This window comes from Heloderma suspectum, chromosome 3 (assembly GCF_057233095.1).
Source record: "Heloderma suspectum isolate Gila_16-S chromosome 3, 16-S_ref, whole genome shotgun sequence".
NCBI lineage: Eukaryota > Metazoa > Chordata > Lepidosauria > Squamata > Helodermatidae > Heloderma > Heloderma suspectum.
Genome location: NC_139460.1, coordinates 157,185,311 through 157,200,922, shown reverse-complemented (window position 1 = coordinate 157,200,922; position 15,612 = coordinate 157,185,311). Strand labels below are relative to the sequence as shown.

The 15,612-nt window shown below is 44.7% G+C and overlaps 1 protein-coding gene across 1 annotated transcript in view; it reads right to left on the bottom strand.

Moving 5' to 3' along the window:
- Positions 1–15,149, bottom strand: part of KLF12 (KLF transcription factor 12) — a 270,767-nt gene extending 255,618 nt beyond the window's left edge. Inside the window, exon 1 of the mRNA XM_084844838.1 lies at positions 14,918–15,149. The gene's annotated coding sequence lies outside the window, so the exon portion shown is untranslated. The remainder of the gene's footprint in view (positions 1–14,917) is intronic.
- Positions 15,150–15,612: the final 463 nt, after the last annotated feature.

Sequence of the window (15,612 nt, the reverse complement as noted above, 5' to 3'; positions counted from 1 at the left end):
CCTGGGCCCTCCCCATGGACCACACACACACCCTGGCGGGGGTGCCAAAAACCAGACAAAAAATAATAATTTAAAAATTAAAAATGGCATCCATACCTGGTATGGAGTGCCAAAACAGTCAAAACTAGCTTGCAAACATGCTACGTTTGACCCTCTGTGTGCTCCATAGCAGGTCCAGATACGTTTTCAAAATGATGTTTAAAGAAATTGGGTTCCCCCACATTTTGAGGGGTGATGGGGGCCATACTGGAGGATTTCACAGGCCTCTTGAGGCCCACGGGCTGCATGTTCCCCATCCCTGGGCTAGATGCACTGACGGTCTGACTCAGTGTCAGGCAGCTTCATGTGTCTTGTTTCTATGCTTTTAGCACAACTGTAATGTTATTTCTGTAAGTCACTTTGGATGCCAGCTGGGGCAGAGAATGAGGTTCTAAATGCTTGAAGTAAACAGATAACCAAAGACCAACTTTCAGAAGGTTCAATGTGAGCCGTGCCTGTAGCCTGAAGAAACACCTTAATTTGACAAATGTTTTGATTTGGGTGGGAGTGTCCCATTTTTCAGCACCCTGTTGAAACAATATTCTATGTGAGCTGTGTTTTCCTGCTTAAAAATAACAATAATTAAATAACTCAATGTCCATGGTTTTCCTGCTCGAAGTAAAGTACATTTCTTTAAGAGGTCCACAGGACACCCTGGAGCTGGGCTGGACTACACAAGGGTGGGGACATAGGGCTTTGTTTTGGTTTTTGCATTGGCTCATGCCTGGCAGCAATACACCCTATGTATCACACCAAACAGCTAATGTGAGAAAGACTTAAAGGAATCACATTGTGGCAAACAGAACACGCAGCATTTCCTTCATAACATCCTATCCTCTGGGGTCACCCCACCCCCAATCAACAATGCAGCTTGATCTTCATAGCTGTTTGGACACCGGAGTTCCCCCAAAGCCTGAATTTTTCATTTGGAAGGTTTTAGATCCTGATATGATCTAGACATTATTTCACTTAAAAATCTGCGTGAAAGGCTCGCTGCTTCTCTCTCAACACATACATAGTTGGCTGAACTATTTATTTAAACCAAGTGGGGCCTGCAACAAAATGCTCCTGCTCAGATTCCAGCTGGACAGACAGGCACTCTTCCAGGGTACTCCCATTCCTCCTCCTACGCCCCCGTTTTCCACTTGCCCACAACTACCAGTCGGCATTCTCTGGGCCACTGGGCTGTTGTAGGGGTTCCTCCCTTTGGTTTTTTTCCCTACAGTTGTTTTGTACTTCTGCAAACTCTTGGGCTCCCCTTGTGTATGCATGCTGCTGTTTTGGCTATATGTTATTGTTGTTGTTCAGTCGTTAAGTCATGTCTGACTCTTCGTGACCCCATGGACCACAGCACGCCAGGCCTTCCTGTCCTAAGGAGTGGCAATTCTACTCTTTATTTCTGAATTACAGACAATAGCAGAACACAGTTTTTGGGAGCTCCTCAGAGGAAGGGTGGGATAACAATGTAAATAAATACATATATACATACATACCATTCTATAATTCAATTATTTACTGCTTGGACTAAGAGAGCAGGCTATCTACTCCCAAACGTAGCATTAGAGAGTGACAGACAGTTCCATGTTAGGTTACACAGCACTTTGCTAGAAGACCTCAGAGATGGTCTAGACCAGCTATTCCCAACCTGGTGCTCTCCAGATGTGTTGGACTGCAACTCCCATAATAGCCATGCTGGCTGGGCACTATGGGAGTTTCAGTCCAATAAAGTTGCAGTCAGCTCTTTTTTTAGTTGAGGAACTCCTGTAACACATCACAATATCTTGCAAATCCCCAAACCCATCTATCTCACTGCCTCCTCCCACAAAAAATTGGCAATAAGTAATTTATTTAGCAATTGCAAGATTCAAAGGCAAATGTCTACTTATTAATAATTATAACCTGGAATATTATTCAAGATGGTTGAATGAATAAACCTAACTCAAATAAATGAATCACGACATGCACCCTGCTGCATGCTTTGTCACACCACTTGCATATAAAGATGGATGCTGAACATTCAGCATTGAAGGTTGCAAGATGCACCATGAGACTAGACCAGGTCAGATGTTGCTCACGAACACTCCCACTCCTGGCACGTGGGTGACTGGTCAGTTGCGAGAGGGGAAAGTGAGTGTGTGCTGTGAAAGGTTGACCTATTTTGCAGAACGTCTCGTGGATGCTTATGGAACTGTGCTTAAGAAACAGAAGTCAGATGTTGCTTTACCTGTGCTTCATCAACTTCCACATGAAACATTTCCATCCCTATGATAGAATTGCTATAGCTCTCACCACATGATATGGAACACTCCCCCAACCTGGCACCCTCCAGATGTTTTGGACTTCAACACTCATTAGTCCCAGCCAGCATGGCTATTGGTCAGAAATTTCCCTACCAGTGGCCCCACTAACATAAAGCAAAAGTGGATAAATCTCAACTGCATGATGATGCCACGGCATGTAGTAAGAGTTGCAGCCATTCTTCATATTGAAGAAGCTGGGGCAGTGGTGAACTTAAAGTAACATCTCGGTCAGCTCTCAGGGAGGCTTCATAGCTTTCTGTGGGTACACCAGCGTTTCACCACAGCAAACACAGGAAGTATAGCAGATATATCTGTGTCTTTAACCACCAGCATACCTGTGACAGGAGCCCAGCCCAATTAGGGTTCCCAGACTGTGTACAGAGATGGTTAGAGAGGTAGGTCTGGCATCAACACTTCACATTTTCCTGCAGGAAACAACAAATGTAACACTGGTATAACAGCAGCAATCATGTCCGAGGCATAAAGTGTGGTGCCTCCCTCAGTGACGGTGGGCCGATGCGCATGATCACCACAGGTGGGTTGCAGTGTGGGCCAGTGGCCATTTTGAACAGTGAACCCCCAGTGGGGGTGGGGGTGTACCACAGTTTGCCATGTTATCTGAATCCGGGCAGCATGGGTTGTTGGGAGGATTAAATAACTCTCAAATAACCCTACAGCAGACCATTGGTTGCTTCTCTTATGCTTGCGAATTGGTATTCCCATAGCTGAGAAGAAATCTCTTGACATTCAGTATTTTATAGGGCATCTCCTTCCACAAAATGCAAATGCGATCACTCTACATTCCAGAGTCTGCCCAACTTCATTGACTCTATATTTTAAAATTAAATATACAAACAACCTGCACATTTTCTTCATTTGTGCTGAGAAAATGGGAACAACCACCTGACATTACTTCTACAACTTCTTTTCCCATTCCACAAAACTACAGTGTGATATACAGAACATAGAACAAAACCTACACTGTCAAGTCTCGGTCTACAGCACATTTCAAGATTTCATTTTTAAGAGAGATGTTTTGTTGTGTTATTATAGTAAGCATAGTCACTCAGCCTCCATAGTTCAAAGAAGTACTGAAATTCCAATAATGCAAAGGGAAAATCCCTCCAATAAGAAAACACATGTCAAGGAAAATATATGTACTATGGGAAGATGTGTAAAAAGCCTAAGATAATCATCAGGAAGGGATTTCAATTAGCTTTTTATAGACTTTAAAAGCACAGGTTGCATTTCTCAGTGAACACACTCGTAGAGATAGTTTAAATTAGGGAGTTGCTTTCTCAAACATTTTTAGACAACTTAACCAGACCACTTGCTAATCTTACACTTCAAATGTATCATGAACCAAAGATGGATGTGGGGGGTGGGAGGCAGAGTGGAAAGGAAAGGACTCCAACAACTAGAATACTCACTGCAGCTTCATCAGATGGGAAGTGATCCCCAGGAGAACAGAACAAGGGAAGATCTTGGACAAAGAGGATATTATTATTATTTCAAATAGATGAGAATGGAGATAGTCAATGAAGTTCAGGTGCCATCATTGATACTTATAGCTGACAAACAATTTATTTCCCCCCAAACCACATAATAAGCTGTACTAATTCATTCATCTTTAAAGCCACTGAAGCCAGTTGTCCATATGGCATTAAAATTCTGCAGTAATATTTGGTTATTCTGTTATAATTATTAAACTATTTCAATATAACACACTCTAAAACTGGAGAGGGAAGAAAATATAAGACTAAAGGCCACACACAGTGATCAACAACCACATAAAGTCACATGGGATCAGATGTTGTTCCACTAGTCACTCCACAATCTGCCTATCAGTGCAACAATGACTTCCATGGACAATGTGTTTCTAACATTCAGCTCCATGCTAAATAACCAAAAATCTATGCAGTGAATTAAAAAGCATTAAGATGTGCCAACTCTTGTGAAAATTCCATAATATTTTGTGTATGGGAAAAGCAACACAAACACCACACGCTACTTAAAAATACGTCTTTGAAGATGGTCTGTTGCTTTTTTAAAAGCCCTGATTTAAGAGTACACCCCGAGCACTCACACTCAGAAATGACCCCCAAACCTCACCTTTTCAATGCTTTCTGAGTCAACACAACAACTAAAGCTAATAACGAATAGCATCCGTTATTTCTCCAGTAAGTTAAAGCAGGTGTTTGCCAGGAAGTTGTAGAACAGATAGTAGTGCGATAACACTGTGGTAAATGAGCCTTGGGGTCTGACATGCTGAACACCTGGATTCTGGTTCCCACTGTGGTTCAGTTTCTCTGTTAGCCAATTAGCAACATGGAAAAATAGCTGCTGCCCCAACACAGAGAACAACTTCGGGCCTATGTAATAACTACAAGCTACAGGTGATTTTCATAGCATTTATTTGTCTTGCTTGCTCTGATCTCCATTGAAGTAAGGCATTGGCCAGTCAAATAATAATTAAGTATTGAATGCATTCATTTATTAGAACAGTAAGGAAGATCAAAGAGAATTATGCTAAATCACAAAAACAACTAATTTCTAGAAGACTTCAGAGACTAGTCCCTCATGAAGCTTTAAAGAGTACCATGTCAGATCACATGAAGGCTTCTCCACATTACAGCAAATGAAGTTGACTTGATGGCAGTCTGACTCTAGACACTTGTGACCTGTGCCACTGTGATGCCTAGCACTGGGCCAGTTCTCATGATCATCACAGCCCACCATGGCTCATTTAAACCAAGGTGGGTCGCGGCCTATGCTGGAATCCATTTTGAATATTTAACACCCAGCAGAGGGTTGCCATGGCTTGCCATGTTGGCCAAACCCTGGCAGCAGGGGCTGTTGGAGGGGGGAATCAACCTTCAGATAACCCTACAACAGACCATGAGGTCTGCATATTCAAAATGGATGCCAGCATAGGCCGCAACCCCCTGTGGCTTAAATATGCCACATGTGCTGTGGTGATCATGCAAACCCGATCTGTGTGTTTCCTTCCTCTTTCTTCCTTACACCCAAGTATCTGTTCAGAGTTGGCTGCAGTTTCAGTACATGGAGAAGCTAGAACTAGCTAGTACATGGAGAACCTTCCCCAACTTGACATCGTCCTGATGTTTTGGCCTACAAATGTCAGCATTCCTGACCATTGGGCATTCTGCCAGGGGTAATGGGAGCTGAAGTCCAAAACATCTGGAGGGCACCAGGTTGGGGAATGCTGAGCTAGGCCATCCGTCTTAATCGAGAGAGAGGGCAGAAGCTCTCTGGAAAGAGTGTAGAACAGTAAGTATCTGATCCTAGATTGGGGGAGGGGGGAGTATGTGTGACTTCTCAAAGACTGGAGCAGACAGGCACATGTCGTTGCTATCAGATGACCTCGTGATGCAATTTAAAAAATGGCAGGGTAATGCTTGACGTCCTAGAATATTTGACAACATATGGTCATCTGACTCGTGTCTCAATCCTATAACAAATTTCCAAAGTCAGAATGGATATACATGGCCAACAAATTGAATGGATTGCCCAAAAAACAAATAGCCATACACTGTCCCGCCTCAGGAGGTCAAGGAAGGTGTGGCTACTTAAGAAAACAGTCATAAATCATAATAAAATCGTACTGGCTACCAAAATAGCTGGAAGGCACCTGAAAGAAGCTCCAGCAAGTTTCTAGAGGCTACACTGGCCATCAGCTTATGTAGTAAGTTCTATTACGTAGATGGGGAACTCAAGAAATCACTTTGCCACTTTCGGGCCCAGGTCACAGCCCATGGAGCTCACTGCCCTATGCAAGCATTCTAAAAATGAATACCATGTGTGTCAACCAGCACCTCTGCATGGGTGTTATATATATATATATCTACACAGTGTGATTTGTGCAATTGTGGCACCTTGAAAAAATTCAGCCACGTGTGACAAATTTTGTTTACAAAAAGCTAGGGACCAACTTGTTAGAGTAACATCCCAAGTCCGTGCAGAGACAGACACTCATAGCAGGAGCTAGTGTACATGTGCAATACTTTCTGGGCAAGGTCTGGCTGGACTTACGGCACAATCATATGCATGTCGACATATGGCTGGGGCATTCTGGGAACTATAGGCCTTTTTCTGTCTAAAAATGAATAGGTTTGTGCCCTTACATTCTCAACACATTGACAGCACATATATTAACCCAATTGTAATAACTAGGACTGTGTACATTCTGTATTTCTGCTTCAATTAATGACCACATGCTATTAACTGACCACATGCTATTAACTGAAGCAACTTCTCTAAAAGCACAGAAAAGCATGGAATTTGCCACCGTTAAAAGTATCAGCTTCCATTCCCCAAGATTCTAGCCCTTGTGTTTATATGAAAAACCTTGGAAACATACGGGCAGCATTTGTTCAGAACTAATGAAGGGATAGAAAGTGAGTGAACTTGCTTTATTCTTTCTGAGCATAGAAACTGGATTTGCTTGGGGTAGATTTAGTTTTTGGTCCAAAACACACACACACACACACACACACACACACACACACACCTGATGCCATCATACACATATTACAAACTTAATTTCCCAGAGAAGTGGGAAATATATTGGCAGAGAGCATGAAGTATAAATGCACAGTGAGGAAATGGACAGAGAAGCTTTTAGACTGGGCAGGAATCGTTTTCATGGGAGAGGGATGAGGGCATGGGTTCTGCCCAGAACCCCACGTTACCCACCTTCTATCACTTCCTTCCCCACTGATAATCTCCTAGGCAGCTCTTGTGGTTTAAGAGAGAGAAACAGCTGCTGGCTTAAGAGAGACAAACAGCTGCACTGTTCATGGTTTCCCTCCCATCCTCACCCTAAGAGATATAACATACCACTTTCAGAAACCACATGCTATTAACTGAAGCAACTTCTCCTGCCAAGACTTTGAACAGAACTGTGTTAGTGATGTTAACTAAAACAATCACTTTGGCATTACAGTTTCTCAGACACTACCTCTGCCTGTTTCCCACTCCCTCCGACTCATAAGAAACTTCTCTGTGATCTGTATGTAAGACAGCAAGTTACATACTATGGAGCAGAAAATGCCGCAATGCCACCCAGATTTCAAAAAGATTTCAAAAGCAACTAAAACACAGACTGGTATTCTCTTCATACTGGAGAAAGGGGAAAATGTGCTTATCTGTTAGTGTACTATCACCAAAAGCAAATCTTTCAGTGCATGGGAAGTTCGCCTTTAAAAAGCAAGAGTTTTCATCTAAGAGACGGAACATGTTCTGCAGAGAGTCTAGCCAAAGTTCAAAATGGCTTAATATTGTTCCTGTAGATGCCTTTTATACAGTGCCATGCCTCCTTATGGGAAAAGTGAGTCTACTTGCGCCTCCCGTTCCCACCACACATGGAGACTGCAGCTGCAGTAAACAACCACTAGCCAAGAGTTGACAAGGTCAAGGTTTCACTGCTAGACAAACACTAGAGTCCCCCGTCCCCCCCGCAACAAGCTCTTTTTTCTTGGAAAAGGCATTGTGTTGTTGTTTTTTCCTACTAGAGAAAAGGACAAACCACCGGCTTCGCCTCAGAAAATGAAGGGGGAGGAGACCCAAGCAGCAGACATAATTAAAAATAAAATCTGTCATATCTGAACTCAAACAGCCCAAACTACAACTTCAACGCTAGGGTCTGAAATGGGAAGCAGGGCATGCTGGCATGGCTGGGTTTCTTTATCTCACTTAGGCAGGGGAATAAATCATGATTGCCAATCAGCCAGTATTTTAGTGGTGCGATCACTTAAAGAAGCATTCTTGCAGGCAACCAATTCTGGGGTCTGAAAAGTCACTGAAATCTAGATTTGCATGACCACATGGAGAGTACTACTCGCGTTCAAGTAAATGTGAATAGAACCCCCTTTCAGGCCTTGCTGAAACATGACAAGGTCTGAACTGAAAAGGGCAGGAGCAGTGGTCCCAGAGACATAGAGAGTGGGGCCAGTGTGAATGGCCCCATCCCAGTATCCACTTTGAGCCCCCATGCATTCTCTTCAGCACCTGAACAGGATGAAACACACCAGCAAAAACACTTGAGAAGCTACCTCAAGTGCCAGCTATTATAGGAAGTCCAGCCCAACAACTTGCCACAAACTCCTCTGCCTTTATTGCAATGAAACTTTCAGAACATGAAGGAAGGAAGCACTTTGCAGACCCTCGAGCGCAATCTTATGTATGTTTGAACAGAAAAAAGTCTTACAACTCCCAGCGTTTCCCAGCCAACTATGTTGGCTGAGAAATGCGGGGAATTGTAGGACTTTTTTCTATTTAAACATGCATAGGATGGTGCCCTTAGTAACTGTAAATACTCATCTCCATAGCATTCTCCCTTCTCAGGGCAAGAAGGTTAAATGGCTGATTCCTCACACCAATCAGTATCCCCCTCCAGTAACAGATTGGGGGGCAAAGAAGGACACCTCCAAACAAGCCAGCTTCCTAGAGCAGTAGCATTTTGGAGATTTTATCATGGACACAAATTTTAGAATATGTACAAAAGTTTGCCACCACTGAATTGTGCCACCAAGACTCCACCTTAGGCAGGGCCTTCACCCTATCTATTGATCAGGCCCATCTCGAATATGGGAGCATTTATTCTCACAATGCATTTGTCCTGTACTTCTTCCTATCTTCTTGTCTTAGCCAGCCATGACAAGAAGGGATTGTAGCAGGTTCAGGGAGGAGACCATCAAAGGCTTGTTAATGGGTTTGGGAGTCAGTGACGCAAGGGACCACTTCATTACACTTGTCCAGGCCCCTTGGTCTACCCACCAGATGTCCCCTCCCCAAGACCAATGCTTCACTTTATGTTTACAATGTTTTAACCACTTCCTTGGATCTCCTAGCAAGTAAAAATCACCCCAGGCAACCAGGCTGGGGAGCTTCTGTAATTTGGAAGGGAATTTTTTGTTCTTTTCCCCTCCCCCCCAACTTCTTCTTTCAGCTCACGCACAGATATGCAGGAACAAAAGGGCTAGTAACTCCTTGAGACTTATTTTGAAGGCTGCTTTATGGAAGGATCAGAGCTGAAGCGCTGCATTCCCTGAAACAAAAGGCAGCCTTCTCCATACGAAGCATCACAGTAGGCTTGTGAGGAATGATGCATAGCTGTGCCAGCCAGAGAGAGCCTGTACAAAAGCAAACATGCCTGGCTGGCAACCACAGGTTCGGTGCAGCCCAGGACAACCAATGGACACACTGCCACCACCTCCTCCTTTTGTGGAAAGCTTTCAAATCTAGCAAGTTGTGGTGCGCTACACAGGCCCAATGCAAACACATGCAAAAGACTGAGCGTTCTGCAGGCCTACATCTTGCTCCCTCGGAAATAAGAGGAAAAGGTGCGAGTCTCTTTCAGTCTACACCTACATAAGGCAATGCAGTAAGAGAAACCAATTATACACTACAGAAAGAAGGATGTCCCAAAGAAAAATGCTCCAGAACAGCTTCCTGCCCCGATATACACCTTTCTTTGTATAGGAAGGTGGAATCTCACCAAAATATCAAGTTCATTTTCCTTTAAAGGAGCCTGAGAAGCTTTATCGCCACCACAAGAAGAGACCTTGATAAAAACAGTATCTGAATACAATATCCTTCCCTCTTAATAAAATTAAACGGAGTTACGGGAGTTAAGTTGTTCCGCTTATATTAGAGGGCCTATTTTTTTCTTTTTTTCAAGTGTGGCAGGAAAGCCTGAATATATCACTTTATATGCTTGCCCTCAACCATCAGCCCACCCTCCCTTCGCATGTCTGGCTGGCTGACAAGACCTTTAGATAAATAACAGCAGTACTGTTCCCTTCCCAGTTTCTGAACTCCTTTGCCGAGCCAGCATAGGAGCCCCACTGGTTAAAGAATTCCTCCTTCCTGCCGCCGTCCCCACCTCCTTCTCCCTCTAGTCCAAGGCCTTATGTGGCCATTTAGAATGACGTTTCCTGCCCCTCTTCAGACCAGTTGTTTTTCATGCCATCTGCCGCTATTAATGGGAGGAGGGGACATGGTTCACCCCATGCCCCGTGAGGTCACCGTTTACATTCTATTTCCTGTCCCTATTACCACCAGCACATGTGTGCAAAAAGCCTTGTGCCTCCTTAAATAGCTACAGTTTTTTGCATTTCTGGACGTTGCCCTCCTATCCATCCTCTTTCTGTACTCGAGCCTTTTAATTGATCTGTTTAATCGATCTATTTATAGCAAATTTTCAGCACTTCACCCACATGTCCAGGTATCTTGTTAATATTGTCTGGTAAGGGTTTTGTTGTTTTTAAATGAAGCTAAAAACTTGCCTACTTCACGCTCCTTGAGGTCAGCTACTTCATAATCCAGTCTTAAGGTGACCCTCCCCTTTTTGTTAAATTTCTGTTATGCATCCTACTCCCACCCCCATTTGTCAAGGCTGCTTACAAACCAATAAGAAGGGTGACCTTACCATATTTTCAGCAAAAAGTACAAGAATGCAAACACTCATGACAAGCTGGGACCCCGTGATTGGTCCCAGCACCTGTCAAGTTTGGGCAGCTCCATATGTCATGAAACCTTCTACCACAGCCTAGCCCAATCTGGTGCCCTCCAGAAGTTTTGGACTTCAACTCCTATCAAGCCCAGCCAGCATGGCCCATGGTCAGGAAGGCTGGGGTTGTGATCCAGAACATCTGGAGGGTACCAGGTTGGGGAAGACTGTTCCACCGAGTTGTACCACTGGTCCAACCAGCCCAGTACTGTCTTCTCTGACTGGTGCTAGCACCCCATTGTCCTGGTCATTAGTCCTTCCCAACTCTGCTGAGAACCTTTTAACTAGAGATACCTTTCAACTTGGGGATGGGAACATCTTTTAGCCAGAGGGCCGAATTCAATTTAGGAGAAGCTTTCGGAGGCCGCATTCCAGTGGTGGGTGGGGCCAAAGGCACAAGAGGCAGAGCCAAAAATATATTTAAAAATACCTGCACTTTATTGCTTAAAGCCCTTCCTGCCAGTAATTGAGCCTTAAGAGAGGCATTTCATCCTTTTATAATGGGGAAAAACTGCACAAAAGCCAGGAAACCACCAAATGACTGGCGTTGGGGGAAAGGGCATGGCCAATGCGGAACCCCAGAGGGCTGGATTGGACCCCAGGAGGTCTAGATCTGGGCCTGAGATTCCCCACTCCAGTTTTAACTGTATTGAATCTGGGACTTTCTACATACAAAACATCTGATCTCACTCTTAACTATTATTACCACACACACACACACTCACACACACCCCTCAAGATGGAAGAAAGACCCATGAACTGAGTGCTTCCCTTGGAACTATCCCAAGTTCACAATGCTCACTGCTGTTGGGTGCATGGGAGAGAAGCAGGGAGGGTGAATTCAGGATTCCAAGCATGAGCAAACAGCATGTTCTTACTGGGGAAAGGAAATATCATTGGTCCGGAGGTCCATAAAAGGCTGGGTAGAGCTACTTAGAATGCAACGATGCAAATTCAACATGTGTTTCGAAGATAAATGTTAAGCCCAAGACAACCATTTTGGGAGTGCACATGCATATGTATGGGAATTACGCAAAAACGTGTTCCAGGATATCAAGGGATAAATCCTAAATTTAACGTTGTACAAGTGTTGATGCTGGTTTCTTCTCAGCTCTGCATAGAAACTCATAGTGTGACCTTTTTTACTTTCAAGCAATCCCTCATTCGACGATTCTGTCCTAACCTCTGCTGAAACAGACAACAGAGAAATGCAACATCGGCTCCTTGGCCAGAAGGTTATTTTTCTTACCCAATCCATCTCTGTTGCGCAGAGTATGGACAAGGACTACTTGCATTACCACCCACTGCTGCCTCAGCTTCGCCTCAGATTCCTGAAGAGAAGGAACTCCCGACCCCAACAGTGGCATCTGCAACAGCCCTACTGCCATCAGGAAACACCATGCGTGACCTGAGAGCAAAAAGGAGCGGCCCAACCCTCTTCCCCCCACCCCACCCGAGAGCAGAAAAGGAAAGTGACATCACTGTGTTTGTGCGTGAGGCAGGGGGAAAATACTGCTGCGAAGACCGTTAGCTCTACAGTGCTCTCAAATACATAGTGAAGGAACAGAAACAGGGGTGGGGGGGGGATGGAGAGAGAGAGAGAGAGAAGCAGAATACATGCCTTACTTTGCCAGGTATGGTGATAGTATATTCAACACTTCTAACGATGCGTGAGTACACCATTTTTCAACCAGCAATGTACTTTGACAAACATAAGTGTGCTGTGTCATAAGGGAAGAATTCAGCTTGTGTTTATCTTAACTGCACATCCAAGAAGTGCCTGTACTATCCATTCCATCTCAGTACTGACACTAGGTACGTGTGTGTGTGTGTGTGTGTGTGTGTGTGAGAGAGAGAGAGAGAGAGAGAGAGAGCACATACACACTTTGCTACTCCTGTTTCATTTCAAGGCTGAAAACTAGTCAGAAAATGGAGCTCACATACCAGGGCCATATAAAGAAACCTTGCAAGACCGCTGTGAATACCTACCTGCCAAGATTCTGGAGGGAGATTGGGGGGAAGGGAGAGGACACCATGGAAACCGACATCTCCATCCCACTCCTCACCACATGACTCTTAAATTGGGCCAATTTGTTTCCCCGACTGTCAGCCAATCCAAACAGGATTTTTGTGAGCCAAACGACCTAACTCATGTCTCAGAACAACAAGGTGCTATCCCTCAGCATCTTTCCGTCTTAAATTCTTGAGCAAGCTGCCCCCTCTCCAGCACTTTTAGAAGTAAAATACCACAAGGAAGATGCTGCCAGTGCTGAAATTGAACAGTATCCTTACAAATGACAGGAGTCTGACAAAAAAAGGTCACACCCTGTGTTTAAAAACTGACCACTCCTATTCACAAAGTCAAGCACCTCTTGTCCCAGACATTATGAGACGCATATTTCATATCAGACCATTTACTTAGCTAACCAACCCTGTCCTCCAGTAAGAAAAGGAAATGGAGTGGGTCTAGGTGGTTTTAAAGCGTGACGTTTGCTTGATTGGCATATGTCTGGCGTAATAACACATCCACATGCTTTTGATGTAAATACAAATGGTTCCCTGAAGAGCTCAATAATGCTTATTCAGTTTTGGGGAGAGAAACAAACAAACAGGTTTGACATTAAAGAAAGCATTCAATGCATTTCTTTTACATAGCTGTGAGCAGAACCCGTAGTGAAAACTGACAATGCTAACTACAGTGTGTTTATCCAGATTATACATTCCACTGTACTTACATATGGAGAGACCAATGCACCCAGCTTTTAAATCAGCTGAATTTCCATAATTATTATTAAAGTATGCATAATTATGTTTTGTTTGTAAGAGATGAGAGCGTTGAGAGGAGAATACCGCACAAAGCAATACAAATCAAGCACACTTTATTTAAGCTTTTTATTAAGTGTTTGGCTCCTCTCCCTCTACTTTTCACTAAAAAAAAAAGTTCATCAGAAGTTCTGATGACAGCAAGCCAAATAAGAATTGGTTCTTTCTGCATATAAACTTCCTGCAGCTATACCAGTTCATGGCACCCAGGTCAGTACTCTCACGTTGCTGCAAGCTCATATGGAGACAAGCAGCAGTTCCCAGGCCAGATCTCAAATATTCATCATGACTGATCTAAAGGCAAACTTCTCCCTCTGTCAACTCTAGCTAGGTCCACCTTAATGGAAGGAAAGGGGGGGGGGATATCTAGCCACAAGCCTGTTCTCCCCTTCCCCACCCTCACATGAACTATTTACTGTAGCAAGTGACAGTTCCACATCATTATTACAATAATGATCGTAGCACAATTAACGCCAAAAGTGTCATCATCAAAACCTTAACCCTTTGCTGGCCATCTCCCCCCAAATAACAGGCACATGGACACAAACAACTGAGGAGAGTGACAAACTAGCGCAGCACAACTCCCAATTCAACCTGCTGTCTTCATTCCCCCACCCCACACCCCACATACTGGAGCCAACAGTTTTGCCCAGTGTAAATTTACACTGTAAACATACATTATTTGATAAGGACTTCCCATAAGTGGATTGAGAATGTCTAATAGTAAGCTTTCTTTGCTAGGCAAAGAAAGAAAACCTTCCCCCCTTTCCCCCCAGTAAAAATCCATGCCCCCAATATAGTCTAAATACATCTTTAGACAGATAGATAGATAGATAGATAGATAGATAGATATAGATATGCAACTCAAAAGACAAAACACTGGATGGGACAGCAAGAGGGATATATATCTATATATAGATATATAGATATATATAATATCCTTCTGTTTATTGTGAGAAGAAACTAAAGAGACACAGACCTGAACAGAAGCTGCACAGCAGAAGAAATTTTCTTTCCCTTATAGAGTCCCCCTCTCCTTCTCCCACACATTCACACGCACCGGGTGCCACATACACAAACACACACGCACACACTGCCCCACCACTCGCTCCCAGTCTTCCCTCATCTGCTCTATGCAGTTCTCAGGAAATGAATGGGGGGGGGGGTTGGAGAGGCGGGGGGGGGGGGACACAGAGAACTGTTGTACTTGCAAATGACTTACCCGGATCACATGATGTGCTAAATGTAGGGTGGGCCAGTGGGTGGAGGCTCCCGAAACAAGAGAGGGCACAATGTAGCGCAGGGGAACCTTACCGGGGACGCATCGGATTGCATTGGGGCCCCGCTTAGGGTGGGCTGAAGGGAGGGAAAAGAAAGGGGTGGAGGGGGGCGGGTGTGAAGAGAGAGAGAGAAGAGATGCGATGCGATGCGGCAGAGGCGGCTTCTCTCTCCTTGCCCTCAAGGTGGGGGTGGGAGGAGAAAGAGGAGGAGGACGGTGGGGCTGGGTTGGGAGGGGAGGAGACGCAACAAACCCAAACAAAAGCGCCCCCCCCGTCTTGCTCCACCCAGAAGTGGGGAGGGGAGAAATAATAAAGGAAGCCCAAGGCAGGGCAAGCCTCTCTCTTTTTTAATGCATGTGATGGATCCGCCGGAGCTGAATTGCTTTACTGCCTTGGGAAGGCAGAGCCCCAAAACAATCAATGGGGGGAGGAGGAGGAGGAGGGACCAGGCATCTGCGTTGCTGCTGGCCCAGCCCTGGATCCCCGGTGCACGGGCAGCCATCCCCACCCCCGGGAGGTGGGAGGGAGGGAAACACCCACACAAGGGGGGGGGGAGCCCGGAGCTGGCGGCGGCGCCTAACGCTGGGACTGGTGCCTGTCCTTGCTGGCTTGAACTCCCTCTGCCTCTGCTTTCACC